Source organism: Astatotilapia calliptera, chromosome 13 (assembly GCF_900246225.1).
Source record: "Astatotilapia calliptera chromosome 13, fAstCal1.2, whole genome shotgun sequence".
NCBI lineage: Eukaryota > Metazoa > Chordata > Actinopteri > Cichliformes > Cichlidae > Astatotilapia > Astatotilapia calliptera.
Genome location: NC_039314.1, coordinates 27,896,129 through 27,902,135, shown reverse-complemented (window position 1 = coordinate 27,902,135; position 6,007 = coordinate 27,896,129). Strand labels below are relative to the sequence as shown.

At 43.9% G+C, this 6,007-nt stretch overlaps 1 long non-coding RNA gene across 1 annotated transcript; it reads left to right on the top strand.

Annotated features, from left to right (window-relative positions):
* The first annotated feature begins 4,263 nt into the window (after nt 1–4,263).
* LOC113034613 (uncharacterized) lies at nt 4,264–5,291 on the top strand. Its single transcript, XR_003274201.1, has 3 exons — nt 4,264–4,318; nt 4,624–4,800; nt 4,980–5,291. It is a non-coding gene; the product is annotated as an uncharacterized LOC113034613 (long non-coding RNA).
* The last annotated feature ends 716 nt before the right edge of the window (nt 5,292–6,007 follow it).

Genomic DNA, 6,007 nt, shown 5'->3' with positions numbered 1-6,007 from the left:
GACAAAGGGGAAACTTAAATAGTGGCTGATCAGCCCACAAAAACAGGAGAAGGGGTAAAACACACAAAACCTAACTAAACCAAACATAATGAACTCCAATTCCTCCCCATGGTCCTGAGTTATGGCATGAACCAATTTGTAGTCTTCCTTTAAAGCTCACTCCGCCCCTTTTCCACCTCTTGGCTCCTTAATCAAGGGACTGGAACAGCTGCAACTAAGGTAACTCAGAAAACAAAAAAATTAATCATACATAACAGTGTAAACTAAAATGTGCGCACTTATTTTAGAATGCAGTGTTATGTGGATATGTGAATTAACTCTAAACCAAAACCAGTTATTTACTGTCCTGTAAATAAATTCCTATATTTAAAGAAAGAAATGTGAATGCAAGGTTACTTATAAGCCTCTACACTAACATGGTGATATTACCACTGTGTGGCTGTAAGTGCAGCCATCACACTCAGTAACAGTACAGTACTGTGTTATGTGTGTGTCTGCTAGCTGGAATGAATCAAAATGAAAGTGAATCCTTGAAATGTTGAATTGTCGGCAAAGCCTTCAGTACATAACATTTTCATATCTTTGACATCATAAACTTGCCTTAACTGGATTAAGCTAATTGTTCAGAATTACTAGAAAATGTGTTTGTTTTATACAAAATGCTGTTTTTTTGTGTTTTTTAAAATAAAACATGTGGATCTCCAGTCAAAATACCAAATAAAGTGACTTCAAAACATAAGGTTGAGTGGTCTGAATGTTACAGTGTCCCTGTATTACACACCCAGAGTGCATCAGCCACTCCTCCACCATCTTCACCTTTTCTTTGGTTTGTCCAGTTTCCTCTTCACGTTTCTGTAAGGAAATCTGTCTCCAGCATCTCGGAGCTCTCGGATATTTTCTCTATAATAAGATTCTTTGGAACATTTTTGGCCATTTTGAGAATAAGCAAACCTGTAAAAGCTGATGCTCTGCACTTAACCAGCGTATAAACTATTGTCTGTTTAATCAGGACAGCAGCAGTTTTCAGCTGTATTAACAGAATAATTTTTTTCATTTTGGTTCAGTATTGAATGTTATTGTTTTATGTGTACTTTTAATATTCAACTACCTGTTAGTTTATCATTGCTTTACATGCTGATAATGTTCAAAACTCCACCCAGCTTCCCTCCCACTATTTGCAGTATATCATTCATTGTCCTCTGCATCCCTCTCAGTGCTGCTACAGCTCCCTTCAGAATCACAACAGCAGTAAGTAAGAAACCTTTTTTATCTTTTGTTCCACATTTGGTAGCTGACTGTTTCTTAAAATCTTCTCATAATTCTGAGGAAATGGTTATATCTACAGTGGGGCAAAAAAGTATTTAGTCAGCCACCGATTGTGCAAGTTTCCCCACCTAACATGATGACAGAGGTCAGTAATTTGCACCAGAGGTACACTTCAACTGTGAGAGACAGAATGTGGAAAAAAAAAAAAAAATCCATGAATCCACATGGTAGGATTTGTAAAGAATTTATTCGTAAATCAGGGTGGAAAATAAGTATTTGGTCAATAACAAAAATACAACTCAATACTTTGTAACATAACCTTTGTTGGCAATAACAGAGGTCAAACGTTTACTATAGGTCTTTACCAGGTTTGCACACACAGTAGCTGGTATTTTGGCCCATTCCTCCATGCAGATCTTCTCGAGAGCAGTGATGTTTTGGGGCTGTCGCCGAGCAACACGGACTTTCAACTCCCGCCACAGATTTTCTATGGGGTTGAGGTCTGGAGACTGGCTAGGCCACTCCAGGACTTTCAAATGCTTCTTACGGAGCCACTCCTTTGTTGCCCGGGCGGTGTGTTTTGGATCATTGTCATGTTGGAAGACCCAGCCTCGTTTCATCTTCAAAGTTCTCACTGATGGAAGGAGGTTTTGGCTCAAAATCTCACGATACATGGCCCCATTCATTCTGTCCTTAACACGGATCAGTCGTCCTGTCCCCTTGGCAGAAAAACAGCCCCATAGCATGATGTTTCCACCCCCATGCTTCACAGTAGGTATGGTGTTCTTGGGATGCAACTCAGTATTCTTCTTCCTCCAAACACGACGAGTTGAGTTTATACCAAAAAGTTCTACTTTGGTTTCATCTGACCACATGACATTCTCCCAATCCTCTGCTGTATCATCCATGTGCTCTCTGGCAAACTTCAGACGGGCCTGGACATGCACTGGCTTCAGCAGCGGAACACGTCTGGCACTGCGGGATTTGATTCCCTGCCGTTGTAGTGTGTTACTTATGGTGACCTTTGTTACTTTGGTCCCAGCTCTCTGCAGGTCATTCACCAGGTCCCCCCGTGTGGTTCTGGGATCTTTGCTCACCGTTCTCATGATCATTTTGACCCCACGCGATGAGATCTTGCGTGGAGCCCCAGATCGAGGGAGATTATCAGTGGTCTTGTATGTCTTCCATTTTCTGATGATTGCTCCCACAGTTGATTTTTTCACACCAAGCTGCTTGCCTATTGTAGATTCACTCTTCCCAGTCCGAGGCTGGCGTGAGGTTCTGGGGGTTCACCGTCTCCGGGCTGGGGCCCTGGCTGGGCCTTGGGGGCTTGGGTCCTGGTTGGTGTGTCGTCGGGGTTGTGGGCGGGTGGGTGTATGGGGGCCCAGCCCTGGCGCGCGGTGCCGCCAGTGCATCGAGCCACCCGGGGGGCTCTTCAACTGGTGGGGGAGGCTGTTACATCTTGCAGGAGCTCTCCTCTCTCCAGGAACTCACTCTGTAGGAGGGGGAGATATAGGAGAGGTGGAGGAAGAACTCAGCCTGGGTGTCTATTGTCTTGTGTAGTCTGGAAGATGAGTGGATGACGGGGTGGGTGAAGTTTTCTCTGTGGGGCCGGGCGGCGCTGCTGAACTGGGCCCCGGTCCGGATGGGCCTGGGCCCCCTTGCCCTGGTGGGTTGCAGAGTATGGGGGTGCCTACTGGGTTCAGCTGGCCGCAGGGAGGGGCCTCCCTCTTCCCGCTGCACCACAATCACCCACACATGCAGGGCCTTGGGGTAAAGGTGTGTCACCAGGGTGCAGGGGAGGCATCCCCCCCTCTGTCCCCTTCTGGCTGCCTGTGCCTCAATTTTATCCCACAACTTAGACACTCACATTACTCACACTCTCATAACACATACATATAGGACCTCTGCTTCTCTCCACCCCAGGGAAGAAGGTAACACTACCTGGATCTGGGTGCAGTTTCCCCCTCCAGGGGCAGGGGTACCTAGACCTGGGGTATAGAGTACGCTTTCCGTACGCGTTCCGGGATAGTGGCGCGGCTCTTCCTTGGTCTCTTGTGCTCTGAGGGCCTCTGGATGTCTGGAGCCTGGATCTCCTCCATACTTGCTTCATGCCCTGGAGGACGGGGCTGTGGCTCCCCACACCCTCTAGCAGATCATTACATGAAGGAACCTTTTAAATACAAGCGCGTCCATGCTCACAGGTGTACAAACGGGTGCTCACACACACAAACGACACCCTTTTTGGCTCCTACCTCAAAGCACACTGTGCGCTGTCGATCTTACGTGCTGCACAATGATGTTTAATATTTAGTATTTACTGTTACATTCCCATAGATCATCGCGATGATGTTGTTTATTATATTGCTCTCTTTTTTTACTTGTTTTCTCTTTTTTCTTTCTCAACAGGTGATCCAGGTGATTGATAAATGTATTTTTTGTCTGTTTGTTTTGTTGGTTTTTGTTTTTTGCCCTTTATCACTGTTCCTCTTCCTCGCTGTTTTTCTTTCCCTACCTCTCTATCTTTCTCTTTCCCCCAGTCATCTCTGTCCCGTGTGTAGCAAGTGAAAGTAAAATAAAATAAACAACACCCCCCCCCCCAAAAAAAACAACAACAACAACAAAGAAACAGAAGTCCTCTGCAGAGCTGAATAATTAAAAACACCAGAAATACCACCCTTATTGCAGAACATGGTGGAAGTAGCATCATGGGTGTTGCTTTGGAGCAGCAGTGAACGGCAGTTCTTTGTATGCATTTTAGGTCGTGTGGTGAATATCTCCAGCAGCGTTTCCGCGTTTAACTGAAATCAAAGAAAATAAAATGCTTTTAATTAAGACTCATTTCATGTCAAAACAATTAATGAACTTAAAAGTAAGGTTTTTAAAAGCACCTCATTTTAATAAATCTACAATGTAAATGTATTGTAAACTTGATCTTTGTGAAAGCGGCTCCACATTTCCCATTTTCATCTTCCCTCTTCAGGTATCCTTCCCCTGGACTCCAGCTTCTCAGGACTCTGTGAGGTCATTGACACCGATGAATATTATTTAGGTGAGATGCACGCTCTCTCACATCTTTATTATGTGAATTTTCTTTTTCCTACTTTCATCTATCAGATTTTATGACATAGTAAACTTACTTCTAAATTCTTTTAGGTCTATGTTATGTTTTTTATTCTGACTCTTGACTTTACTAAATATCACAGCACTGACTCACCGATCATTTCAGAAAAAGGGTCACTCTGATCTAAAAGGTGAACCCGTTCTCGGCTCTGCTTCAAAGTCGACGGGCAGAATGTTTTTGTGTGTGTCCACCTTACCTCTGCACCGCATGGACTTTCAACTTTTTTGAATCAGAACTTTCAGATTGAAAGAAATGTAAAAGCACCTGAAGTGCACACACTGCCCTGATCCACCCCCATAGTCTCTGACTACATTTATAATCTTTGGAAAAGAACGGAGTGGCGAAGGTGCTGACGACGTCACACTCGCCACAGAATCACACTTTCCTGGAGCAGCTTTGGCCCAGCGTAGGTGCGTACCGACCCACGCTGACATTTCTGTAGCTCGCATTGAAAAACTTGATGATGATCTTTGAAATGTTCTCCAAAATCACATTTTGAGATACCGAAACTGGCCTTTTCTTGTCATTCCTTGTCATGTTTTCTGAGCTGCAGTGACTCATTCTCTCATATGTGTGTTTATGTGTGAAGCCAGAGTTATTCCAGTGTATAACAGCTCATCAGAACTGCTGTCGGCGGTTATGGAGGAGGCGGGAGGACTGGGAGTGGATATCGTTGTTGACTCTGGAGGTAAAAAAATAAAATTGCTTTTCCTCACATCTTCTCCTTCTAGTTTAGATACTTGAAGTTTCTACACTATCTGGATGTCCAATCACGCAAAACTTCAGTTTTACAGATGTTTGCAGCCACTCAACAAGGCACCTTTGATGAGTTGTGATGGAATGACTAAAATATCTGTAATATAAAGACTTCCTGCCACAGCTTGTATATTGAGACTGTGTCGTGCACCTGTTTTATACGTCGTGGACACACCTGTGCTCCTCTCATGACTGTCCTCCATCCTTCATTGATGCATCCTTCAAGGTGCTGCAGTCAGACATCTGGTCACAGACAGGATGAAGAGGCACAAATCAGACACATTATAAAAGACCTTTGTGTATGTTTGTGTGTGTGTGTGTGTGTGTGTGTGTGTATAGTTTACTCAAATTACTTCCACACAAACATGACATCATCAGTGTGCTGGGAGTGGGCGGCCACTGGGTTACATCCCACCAAGACCTGCAGGTGAGCTGGGGTCAGACTCAACAGCGGCATCATAAATTGATAACTTCATAGTTTATTATTACTATTTGAATAGAAATAACCTCTCTGGCTTTAAAGCATCTGAATGCAGCTCAGTCTGGTCTGTCTTCAGTATCACTTTCCTCACCTCTCTGTGTCTCTGTGTATTTGCAGTTGGATCCTCCAGATTGCAGATTACTTTATTTAAAATCAGCCTCTGTGTCCTTCCTCAACCCTGAAGTCTGGACAGCATCATCATCGCAGCAAGGAAGATACCTCCGTATCCTGTTCTTGCAGCATATAATCTAAAACCTTAACCCTGTAATGTGCATTTCTGAAGCCTTAACTGACTTTTGCAGATATTCTGAAGGATATCGTGGAGAAGACCTTCCTAAAAGTTGAGAAATGCCTAAATATATATAGAGAAATGCCGAAAT